Genomic DNA, 12176 nt, shown 5'->3' with positions numbered 1-12176 from the left:
ACAGGAAACTGGGGAAATGGCTCATTGTCATTTTCATTCAGAATTTGGCAAAATGTTCCAATTCTCTTAGTCATATATTTAAAGAATTAGATAAATTAATAAACATGCTGGGTGAAGAACATTTAATTTCCTATTGAAAAAAATGAAAAAAATCATTTTTAAACATATATTTAATTATTCTTCAAACAATATATCACTAATGTTTTAATCTTATGTTAACAAAGACATGCTTAAAGAGGAAAAAGTATCATATGTTTTAATTTTTAGGATTGGGCCAATTTTTATTTGAATGACAATCCACTTTGGGATAGTAAAAAACTGAAATTAGAGTGTAATTTATGCAGAACAGACTTAAAAAGAACCATGGGAACTCTTGACTACAGATGGGATTTTAGTTTTCAAATAATTACAAAATAAGGTTGTTTAATAGTCTCAAACACCTAAACACTTGTGCTAGCAATTAAAGGCTCCAAGAGGAAGAATGTTCATGGATCTTTGGTAAATCATTGCAATTTTCATGTTGACACAATTTCCCATGTAACCAACCTAAAATACTCCAGGCTATCAATTTTGTTTCTTTTTCTCCCCAGAGGTGACCTGGAGGTTCTTATGATGTACCTATAGGAAACCATTTCTACTGTCCCTTTCCTAGAATGTTGATCTTCTGAACCTTATTGACTTTGATTCATATATTTTAAAAAGATTATCTGAATTTATCCAAAAGTAAAATTTAGAATAGTTTGAGGATTAGCTATCTGGCAGGAATTATTATATATTCACTAAAATTCATATTCTCTTCAACTTCCTGGGCACACACCTTGTGTGTATAAGCAGCCTTCCCTGTAGTTAAGTGTGGCCATGTGATTAAGCTATAGGTATTGGAATGGGATAAAACTAAAGCTTCCACTTCCAAGCCTCATTCACAAAAATACTTCTAAGCATATTTATTTTTGCTTTATTCACCTTCTGGTTGCCTGGGATGGAGAGGAGTGCAGTGATCTTGTGAACTATCTGTTATGACCCAGTTCTAGTATCAGTCTTCCCTCTGTGATTGGCTGACATTTGTTGAACATTTATTTCAGTCTTGGGTGGTATATTTTAACACAGACTTTTCCCCTGTGAACTATTAAACCAGTCAACAAAAGTTGAAGGATGAAAGAGGATGGAGTTGTCTATGTTCTAATTAGAGTCTTTTCCTTTATTTGGCTGTCTTATTCCTGAAATGACCAGGTTAGGTTTCACTCCACTCAATATTCTCTTTCACCTGGGACTTAAAAGCTGACAAAAAATTTATCAGGACTGTGAGTAGAATTTATCAGATTGAGAATCCTTAAACCACGTGATTAATTCCAAAAATTGTTTAAGCATTTTCACAAGTTAAAATCAGTTAAATGTATATGCAGCTAACATGATCTATCATTATAAATCATGTTTTATGTCTTTTCATATATTCATGTCCCCTGGTGTCCTGGGAGGTAGGCATGGGTTGCTATCTTAGAAATGGATATTTGATGAATATAACATACAAACTGGAAGAAAGCATGAGCTGGTAGCTTTACGTTGGAATGACTTTCTTCTTGAATTCTATTCTCAGAAAACTTTTGGAAATATATTTTATGTGGTGTCTAGTTTGAGGGAAACTGCATTGCAGTATTTACTCAAATAATAAGAAAAATCCATATTCTAGAAATTTGAGACCAACTTTTATTTGTAAGTCTATGTGTTTTTTCCCTGCATTTTGGGAATCTCTCCACTTGTAGGCAGCAGGAAGGTATCTAACATGGGCTTTGAGCTCCCCTTAAAACCATAGGGAAAGAAGCTGTCTTTTGTAATTCCTGCATAGTGAGTCATAAGACAGCAAGTTGCTGGTGCCAAAACCCCACACTCACTCATCTTAACCTGTCTCTACGAGCAGGTCAGTGAAGGGTTCCTGGAAGTATAATTTATGGTGCTTCGTGCAATGATAAGAAAAATGCTGGACTGAGTTCAGAAACAAGGGTCAAATGGTGACAATGAGAAAAAACCATTTCAAATTATTTTAGCTGTAGCTGATTACGAGGCTTCTGGGAGGGAATGCATATCAGGGAGAACTGAACAGTCATAACTAAGCCAAGTATGTACGTATGTATATATGTATGTATTTGAACAATGCTTTCTTTGATTTCTTGGCTGGGTGGGGGGCATGGGCGGAGAAGCTAATGTATTTCTTCCTCCTAAAATGTTTGGTTACAAAAACTGGGAAAGAGCTCCTTTTTGTCACAGATTTCCAAGGAAATTGGTAAGACTCAATTATGTGAGTTGATTAAAAGCACAAAATATATATTTATACTTTTGGTCAAGGAAAGAGTGACCCTCGGCTGTTTAGTTACTGATGTTAGCCTGATCTGTGCTTGTTCTGTCACATAGCAATGCAGTACAGTTTCATTCTCTTGTTTCCAAAATAATACAGTCTTTCTGTATATTGCCACATTATTACTCACCATTATCTGTCACCATTCAGATCCTTCCTTATTTTTAGCTAATAAAGTCTTTAAGATTCTTTAATAAAAGTAAGATAACAAGTTGAAAGGGGAAAAATAATGTCTCAAGTCTTATTTGCCTAGGAAGAGACTGAAAGTCTCAGTAGAATTTCTAGGTGATAGAAAAATCTCAAATATTTTGAAAAATGCCTACATTACTAGTCTTTAAGTTGAAAAGGAAAAAAAACTATATGTAGCCATACCTTTCTGAAATAAAAAGAAAATAGCTATTATATGTCCTGGTTCTTCTTCTGTTCAGTTTGTGACAGCTGGATCACACTGCTTTCAGTCAGGGCAGTTCTCCCAACCTACTCTGGCAGAATTTTCACAGGCTTTTCTCTTATCTTAGTCTCTCTATGAACCTTACCTCTATTTCTGTTACTTTATCTAATTTGGGAGATAAGCAGGGTCAAAAACAAACAAAAAGAGCTGCCAAAGAAATAATAGAGGCTTTTGTCTCTCTCCTCAAAGGGAACATTCCTACCCACTAAAAGTAATGTAAATTGAAATGCAGTGAGTCATCCTTCTGTTGTCATTTCCATGAGTATCACACCTGTTGTCCACCTTTGCAAGAAAGGTCACTCACTGAAAATAATGGTTCATGTTGCCCACCCCTGTTCAAGGACTTTCTAGCTGTCCATGCTCATCAATAGCATCTGTAAAATTAATTCCACTTGGTGCTTTCTACATCCTAGAGATCACTAGACCTGCCCTGCCTCTGAGCAAGGATCTTCTTACCTGACTTAAACTCACCTGAACAATTCAGGCACATGATGCTGACCCCAAGTGCCCTAGAAAGAGCCCTGAAATTCAGTATATATAAAGCAAACCAAATTTGATTTGTTAGTAATAGAAAAGGCAACGTCATTCTGCATCCTTCATTCTTTGTCAAGAAAGCTTGAACTTCCAATGTTATTGTTTAACAGTAGTTTGATATTGTGATAAATTTTCATTTTATTTTGTTTATATGAATACCATTAAGAACTGTTGGGGAACATAGCAATAGTTACCAAGTACTACATAGCCACTACTGTGTTAAATGTTTCACAGTCATATTTGACCTCATCCAAAGAGATAGGTGCTTTAATCTTCATTTTTCAGGAACAGAAACTGAGGTGTAATTAGATTAAACAAGTTATCATCATGCAGCTAATAAGAATTGGAGGAGTAATTGAATCAAAGACTTTTATCCTTCAAAGTGTGTGTTCTTCTCCACTTTGCTATATCACCTCAAGAAAGAAGAATTATACTAATTCTGAATCTGCCTAATAGAATTTGTACTAATTTAAGCAAAGCAGCCATACACATTTATACTCTGATGATAAATCTAATTCAACAAATATTTACTGATGAGAGTTACGTACCAAGTGATTCCTTTTTTTTCCTAAGTTCTTCAAGTATTTTTCCATTTTAGTTATGTTGAGACCTGTTTGGGAAGATAATACTTATTTCCCAAGCAGAAATAAAAGACAATGATTCATCTTTTGTCAATGTTAGAATGTTGGGCCTATTAGAAATCTTTAATATTTACATTCTGTTTCTTCTTTCAGGCTTGAGTTTGAATCTGAAGTAACATACTTCTCTTTGAAAAAGACCTTTTTAAAGACCGGGATTCCTAGTTGTTAGGAGAAAGTATTTTAAACCAGCATTGTTGAAATATTTTGAAACTTAGCAAAACACTTAGATTCCATAATAGTGTTAAAATAAAATAAAACAGAGACCAGGCTTGCAAATCCCTCAAGACAAAACCATTTAAGCCATGTTAGCAAAACTAAATCTAACTTATTTCATGAACATAAGTGAAACTTAGGCCATTTCTTATAAATGTTTTCCTCTGATAATCACAAAAGAAACTTAACTCATTTTCCTAAAATGTTCTAAGATAAATCACTTTTAACCAGTTCTCTGCCATCTGCAAACCCCCATTGTAATAGCCAATTATTGTAAGGGTTAAACAACTTCCTCATTTTCACTTCATAAGCCATCCTGCAATGTCATGCCTCTGAACTTAATTACAGTTTTAGTCTGAAGACTCCTAGTTCATGAACTGTTCTTATGAGCACAATAAACTCCTACTAATACCATTTTACTTATCTGGTTTTAATTTCTACTGTTTCTGAATTTTTGATAGTTTCTTGGGTCAGAAATGGGAACCAAAGGAGACCTCCCTCAGTGACACTGAGACTTATGTGCAACCATGTGCTGGTACCCGCAGAGCCCATTGCACTCACTGCTTTCTCACCAATCTCAGCGTCCTAGGATAAGTTTCCATTGGATTAAAAAAAAAAACTCTGCTTTTTTTGTGTGATTTGAACTTCTGACTTTATTGTACATATCTGAGTTTTATTTGTTGAAGCTTCTTAGTAAGTCATCCTTCTGTTCATAAGAGAGAACTCAGTATTTCTGGTTTTGGGGATTAATATTTATATCTATATATAGATATAGATATGATTGTAGATATATAGATATATATGATTGTATCATGTGCAAATGAAGAAAATTTATTTTTCCCTTCTGATTTGGATGCCTTTTATTTCTTTTTTCTTTTCTAATTGCTGGGGCTAGGACTTCCAAACCTGTGTTGAATAAAAGTGGTGAGAGGGGATATCTTTGCCTTTTTCCTGCTCTTACAGGAAATGCTTTCAGCTTTTCATCATTGAGTATGATGTTAGCTGTGGGTTTGTCAAGTATGACCTTTATTATGTTGAGGTAGGTTCCCTCTATGCCCACTTTCTGGAGAGTTTCTATCGTAAATGGGTGTTGAATTATATCAAAAGCTTTTTCTGCATCTGTTGAGATAATCATATGGTTTTTATTCTTCAGTTTGTTGATGTGGTGTATTAGACTGATTGATTTGCATATATTGAAGAATCCTTTATCCCTGGGATAAATCCCACTTGATTACAGTGTATGATCCTTTTAATGTATTGTTCGATTCAGTTTGCTAGTATTTTGTTGAGGATTTTTGCATCTATGTTCATCAGTGATATTGGCCTGTATTTTTTGTCTGGTTTTGGTTTCAGGGTGAGGCTGACCTTGTAGAATAAGTTCAGAAGTGTTACTTCCTCTGCAATTTTTTGGAAGAGTTTCAGAAGGATAAGTGTTAACTCTTCTCTAAATGTCAGGTAGAATTCACCCGTGAAGCCATCTGGTCCTGAACTTTTGTTTGTTGGGATGTTTTTGTTTGTTTTTGTTTTCTAGTTTTATTACTGATTCAATTTAATTACTGGTAGCTAATCTACTTGTATTTTCTATTTCTTCCTGGTTCAGTCTGGGGAGTTGGTACATTTTTAGAAATTTGTCCATTTCTTCTTGGTTGTTGATTTTATTGGCAAATAGTGGTTCATAGTAGTCTCTTATGATTCTTTGTATTTCTGTGGTGTTGATTTTAACTTCTCTTTTTTAATTTCTGATTTTATTGATTTGAGTTCTCTCTCTCTCTCTCTCTTTCTCTTTGATAAGTCTGGCTAAAGGTGGATTAATTTTGTTTATCTTTCCAAAGAACTAGATCATAATTTCATTGATCTTTTCTATTTTTCTTGTCTCTATTTCATTTATTTCTTTTCTGACCATTATGATTTCTTTTTGTTTTCATTTGTCTCCAGGTATATTTTTATTTCTTCTTTTATTTATTCAGTGATCCATTGGTTGTTTAGTAACATATTGTTTAGCCTCCACATGTTTCTGTTTTATGCATTTTTTTCTGATTTCTTATTTCATAATGTTGTGGTTGGAAAAGTTATTTGATATTATTTCAGTTTCATTAAATTTATGAGACTTGTTTTGTGGCCAGCATGTGATCTATCCTGGAGAGTGTTCCCCATGCATTTAAAAAGAATGTGTATTCTGCTGCTTTTGGATGGAATGTTCTATTTATATCTATTAAGTCCATTTGGTCGAATGTATCATTTAAGGTATGTCCTTATAGATTTTCTGTCTGGATGATGTGTCCATTGATGTAACAGTGGTGTTAAAGTCCCCTATTGTTATTGTGTTACTGTCAATTTCTCCCTTTATGTCTGTTAATATTTGCTTTATGTATTTAGGTGCTCCTGTGTTGGGTGCATACCTAGTTACAACTGTTATATCTTCTTCTTGATCTTTTAGTCATTATGTAATGTCTATTTCCTTTCCCAGGTCAGGGAATTTTTCAATCTTGATTTCTCCAAATATGTTTTCTGCCCCTTCTCTCTCTCTTCTCCTTCTGGGATCCCTATAATGCAAATGTTAGTATGCTTGATGTCTCAGAGGTCCCCTAAACTATCCTCATTTCTTTTCTTTTCTTTTTTTCTGTTCAGTTTCCATTACTATGTCTTCCAGCTCACCAATCTGTTCTTCTTTATCTTCCATCAACTGTTTATTCCTTCTACTGTATTTTGTATTTCAGTTTTTTTATTTTTCAGCTCTGTCTGCTTCTTTTTATCTTCACACTATTTGATAAACTTCTCACTATAATCATCCATTCTTCTCTTGAGTTTTTTGTTCATCTTTACAATCATTACCTTGAACTCTTTATTGGGTAGATTGCCTATCTCCTTTTCACTTAGTTCTTCTGGCATTTTATCATGTTCCTTTTTTTGGAACATGTTCTTCTGTCACCTCATTTTCCCTAATTTGGTGTTTTTATTTCTATGTATCTGGTAGGTTTGGTTATGTTTCCTGATCTTGGAGAAGTGGCCTCTCTTAGGAGATGTCCTATGTGTCCCAGCAGCATACTCCCCTCTGGTCACCATTGCTATATGTTCTAAGGGTACTCCCTATGTGGGTGGCATGGGTCCTTCTATTTTGGCAGGCTGACTATTGTGAGCATTGCGGTAGGTATGACTGGCCCCTTGTCTGGTTTACCATGGCTATTTCTAAGTCTTTTATCATTCACAGACAATTATTGTTTTACACTTGATTCTCCTCTGAAAGTGTTTACAATCAACTACAGGCAAAAATGTTTCACCTTCAAGCAGATTCATGGAAAAGTCCCTGACAATTACTCTAAAATACAGGTATCTATTAACTTTAGCTCAAAATGCTGAATTCAGTAAGAATTTTTAGAATTCTAATGGAAAAATTCATTGATTCATATAACTGTTAATCCCAGATCAAGAAAAACAAGAATTATTTACATAAAACTGAATGAACTGATAAAGATGTTTATAATTTTTATGACTTTGTTTGAAACATTGCTGGTACTTTGTTTTGTTTTCCAGATTTAAAGAAACTCCTTTTCTCCTTTCTTTTAAGTTGTCTATAACTTACAGCAATTTGGTAAAATATACCTATACAAGTAAAGATTGAAACATTTATCTTTTTCTCCCTGTTTCCTCTAGAATTCAGAAACAATTATTAAATATTCTTATTTTCATGACAATATAGGTATTTACATAAGTTCATAAATAATCTGTTCTCCCTATAACAGGACACAATTGGGCAAGTCCTTAACTTGGCTCCTCTGCTTAAAGAGACTTTTAAAGTTCTCATCTGAGATTTATTATTACTTGAAAATTTTAAATACTGAAGGTTAGCTTTGTGGAGTTAACAAACATCCTTGGATACTACCAAAGCTTTGATTGGAGTATTATATTCGAGAATATACAGATCATCACTGTTATTGCTACATTCATGTAAATAACCAGGCCATATTTAATGCAGCTAGACTTATTTTATAAACAAATTATTCTCACTGTAATTATCTTTGATAAAAATACCTTTACAAAATGTAGACAAAAATATATAAATATAGACAAAAATTGTTTTAATAGAAAACTATAGTATACCTGTTATCAGATTCCAGTCCTATTAATTGTCTTTGAGGTATTGTTATCTACCTGTCAACTTCAGAGAAATCATCATAACAGATCATGTATGGACAGCCTTCATGCTTGCTGCTGTATGGGACACTCAAGAGAGTTCACCAGAACATCCAATGACACCATCAAAGACAGTCAAACTGCAAATCTAGAAGCTCCTTCAGATTGAAACTGCCACCGCATTTCACCATCTAAAATACTTTGAACTCAAATCCAGACATTTTCTCAATTGGCACCTCTCCAAACTCAGACACTGAGTTTATATTTTGCTCCAACTGTTAACCTTTGTTTTTCTTTGGTTTCCATAGAAATTCTTCTTAGTAAATTACCTGATGGCTCAAATCATATAGAAGCCTAATTTAGGTGGAAGCCCACCTGCAACACCACCTCCTGAAATAAAACATCCTCATGTCATCCTTCCCTAAGTAATCATGAGGATATGTGATTGCTAATACATGTTGTGCTATGTAAATAACTCAGAAAAAAATGGAAACCCAATTGCATGTTATCCCCCAAATGTAGGTTAACTTAGAAATGTGAAACCTTAGTATGATTATAACTCATTTGATTTATTTAAATCTTGGCTCCTGGGAATGTGCTCTGGGTTATTTTAAATCCTTGGCTGTTATCCTCCTCATAGTCATCGTATTAACAACCTCCCTAGTGCATTGTATCCTCTCAAGGCTTTTAAATGCCTTTCAGCAGCCACGCACATCTCAAATGGTATTCATCAAGATTAGACAAGTCAAAGGACTCACTGAACCAACCACATGTATCTGTGATGATGATGTATGTGTTGGTAACAGTGGCTACATGACCATTCGTCTCAATGGCTATGTCAATAGTGGTATCTGAGAGTAACACTATACTAGTTGGTCATATAGTCAGCTTTAAGAGAGAGTGATTAAAAGGGAGGAGTTGATAAAATAAAATAAAATGGAGACCAGGCTCGAAAATCCCCCAAGAAGGTAAAATCGTTTAAGCCACATAAACAAAACTAAATCTAGCTTACTTCATGAACATAAGCAAAACTTCACTTTTTTTATTTCTTGGATACGTATTCATCTCATAATCATAAAAGAAACCTAACTCATCTTTCTAAAATGATATAAGATCTGCACTTTTAACCAATCCTCTACCATCTGGAAAGCCTCATTGTAATAACGAATCACTGTAAGGGTTAAACAATGTCCTATTTTCACTTTATAAGCCATCCTGCAGTGTCATGTCTCTGAGCATCATTCCACTGTTGGTTTGAAGGTTACCAGTTTGTGAACTGTTCTTATGTGCCTAATAAACTCTTACTAACACTATTTTACTTATCTGGTTTTAATTTTTACAGTTTCTGGATTTTTGATAATACTAATGTTACAACATATTTTACTTGAATGTCTTCTAACCATAAGCTACATTAAAAGTCCCTTTTTCCATTGAGATGTAATTAAATTGTCTTTGAGTTTTTCTACTCCAGCTTTTGAATTTTCTGCAATCTCTGTGCAGTTTTTCTCAATTTCTAAAATATGTTAAATGATATTTATGAGAAGAATCAGAGGAAGAATAAGTAAAGTTAATAAGCAGGAGAACAAAGGCAGAAAGAAGAGAAAATTTCCTAGGAAACAAAAGAAATTTTTTAAAAAGGGGAAGTGGGAGTAAAGAAAAAACAAAGTAAAGCTAGGGTTCCAAGCAAATGGAACGTTAGGGACAGCTCACAAAAAACCCTTCCTTGCCTTTGCTAGCATATTTTTGTGCACAGATGAACATTTGGAGGTTGATCAGTGGACACTTCATTTTTGCTAGTCCTTTCTATGGACCAGGTAAATGGGGCGTGGCCCACTGGTACTTGATAACATTGGTAGTACAGGATCTCCTCCTTCAAAGAGCTCTGCTAGGGCCTTTCTCTACTTGAGGTGCTCATAAGCCAACCTAGAGGATGGTATAGAGTAAAATTATGAACACCTCTCTGCTATTTGGGAACCTGAATGCAATCATTCACTTATGCCTTCCCTCAATCATAATTACTCATTCATTAAGTGTTTATTGAAACTAAAGGCTCTGTGCTGAACACTACAGGAAATAAAAGGAAAGTTACACACAGGATCTTGCCTAAATTCTTTCATATTAAATGCCTTCTGGGGTGTTCCACAAGATCTTCAGCCTCAGTATATACAAAACTAAGCTCAGCATGCTCCTCGTATCACGTTTGCATCACTAACCACCCAGCTCTTCCACTTGCAACCAAATCTATTCTTCCACTAATATCTCCTATATTTGTTATTGATAAAAACCATCCAAACTAGAAACCTCAAGTCTTTCTCTGTCCTGTCAGCTTCCTCATCCTATTCTCTAATCAGTCATCAAGTACCTTCAACTCTTCCCTTGATTACACCTCCTTTTCTCTACCTCCTTTTTATCTCTCACTTGGACTTAACTGAGATAGGCTTCTGTCCAAATTTTCCATCAGTCCCTTTTTATTATCCCTTTTATGTGCACTATAGTCTGAATGCTGCCCCTAGAATACAAATAGTATATTACTTTCTTACTAAAAGTTTTGCAGTTACTCCTCATTGCCAAACAGGGAATAAAGCTCCTTAAATTATAGAGAAATAACTTTCATATCTATTCTATTAGCTCTCTATGTATCTAATCTTTCTAGTTTCAGCTTGTATGTTCTTTTCCATGAGCACTTGGTTTGTTCTGTGTTATATTTTTCTTGAAATATTTGTTAGGAGCCTTTTTTTTTTTTTACTTCATTTTATAGGACATAGAAAACTATTGGATTTATTTTAGTAAGAAAGAGATAAGATCAGGATATGATTTATAAGGATAAATATAGTAACAATTTGAACAATGAAAAAAAGAAGGGGGACTGGCTATAGTAGGTGATTACTGCAATGGTGATGAGGATCTGAGCCTGGGTAGTAGAATAGGAAAGAAGATGCAATGAGATAATGTGTGATATAAGATTGCATATGAATATACATGAGCTGTTATCATTCATCTTATCAGCCTGGTTTCTAGGCATTACACAACGGACAACTGAAGGAATAGAAAGAACAAAGAGTTTTACATTTTTCTTAAAAGTCAATGTGAGGAATTCAGTAGAGAAGTGAAAAGTAAATATGCAGAAGACTACAGTACAAATAAATCAGAACCACTGATATTTAACATAAGAGTAGTATAAAAATATTACTAAAACACTGGTGTATCTTTTGGTCACTATGTATTTAAGCCATCTCCTGATTTAATAGTACAGTATTAATTTGTTAACAAACATTTTATAAAATTTTCAAGAGTGAGTAAAATCTAAAGTAAAGGGTCACTTTTGTAGGTTTTGTTTTTGTTTTTGTTTTGTCCTTTTTCCTTTGAAGCCATGTGTTATGCTCAGCGCTGTATGGGGCCCTGCAGAAAAAAATAAACAGAGATAATCCCTACCCTCAAAGGAAATTACAAACTTGTTGAGAGTTTATAACAAGCAAAACAAAAATCTAAAATTTAATCAATTAAATAGAAAATTTAGGTCCCAAACACTTTCCTCTGAAATGTGTATAACCAAAGCATGAAAAAAGGGATATTTAATTTGTTTTGCTTAATTTATTGGTTACCTACTAGAACCAATGGAGCCCAAACACGAAACGAAAAGAAAGTATTCATGGGAAATATTCAACGTGCAAAACATGCTTGCCAAGAAACCAGACAACCCACACATAGCCAATAAAAGTGAAGTCTTACTTCATACTCTAAATGCCTCCAGACTGAAACTGTGTCAGCAAGAGAACGTTTCACAGCTGTAGGACCTCTTCTTCGAGAGATTTTTTTCTGCCAGTCTTGAAATTCTGCAACACAAATCATTACTTGG

The 12176-nt window shown here is 34.2% G+C and overlaps 2 long non-coding RNA genes across 2 annotated transcripts in view; one reads left to right on the top strand and one right to left on the bottom strand.

Moving 5' to 3' along the window:
• The window catches only part of LOC141276075 (uncharacterized), a 296015-nt gene that overhangs the window by 189309 nt on the left and 94530 nt on the right, over positions 1-12176 (top strand). The window lies entirely within an intron of this gene.
• Positions 12140-12176, bottom strand: part of LOC141276073 (uncharacterized) — a 40663-nt gene continuing 40626 nt past the window's right edge. The window contains exon 3 of the long non-coding RNA XR_012325012.1: positions 12140-12153. This is a non-coding gene — a long non-coding RNA (uncharacterized lncRNA). The remainder of the gene's footprint in view (positions 12154-12176) is intronic.

The sequence above is a fragment of the Tursiops truncatus genome, chromosome 12 (assembly GCF_011762595.2).
Source record: "Tursiops truncatus isolate mTurTru1 chromosome 12, mTurTru1.mat.Y, whole genome shotgun sequence".
Taxonomy (NCBI): Eukaryota; Metazoa; Chordata; class Mammalia; order Artiodactyla; family Delphinidae; genus Tursiops; species Tursiops truncatus.
The sequence above is the reverse complement of the archived record's forward strand: the minus strand, read 5'-3'. Positions and strand labels throughout refer to the sequence as shown.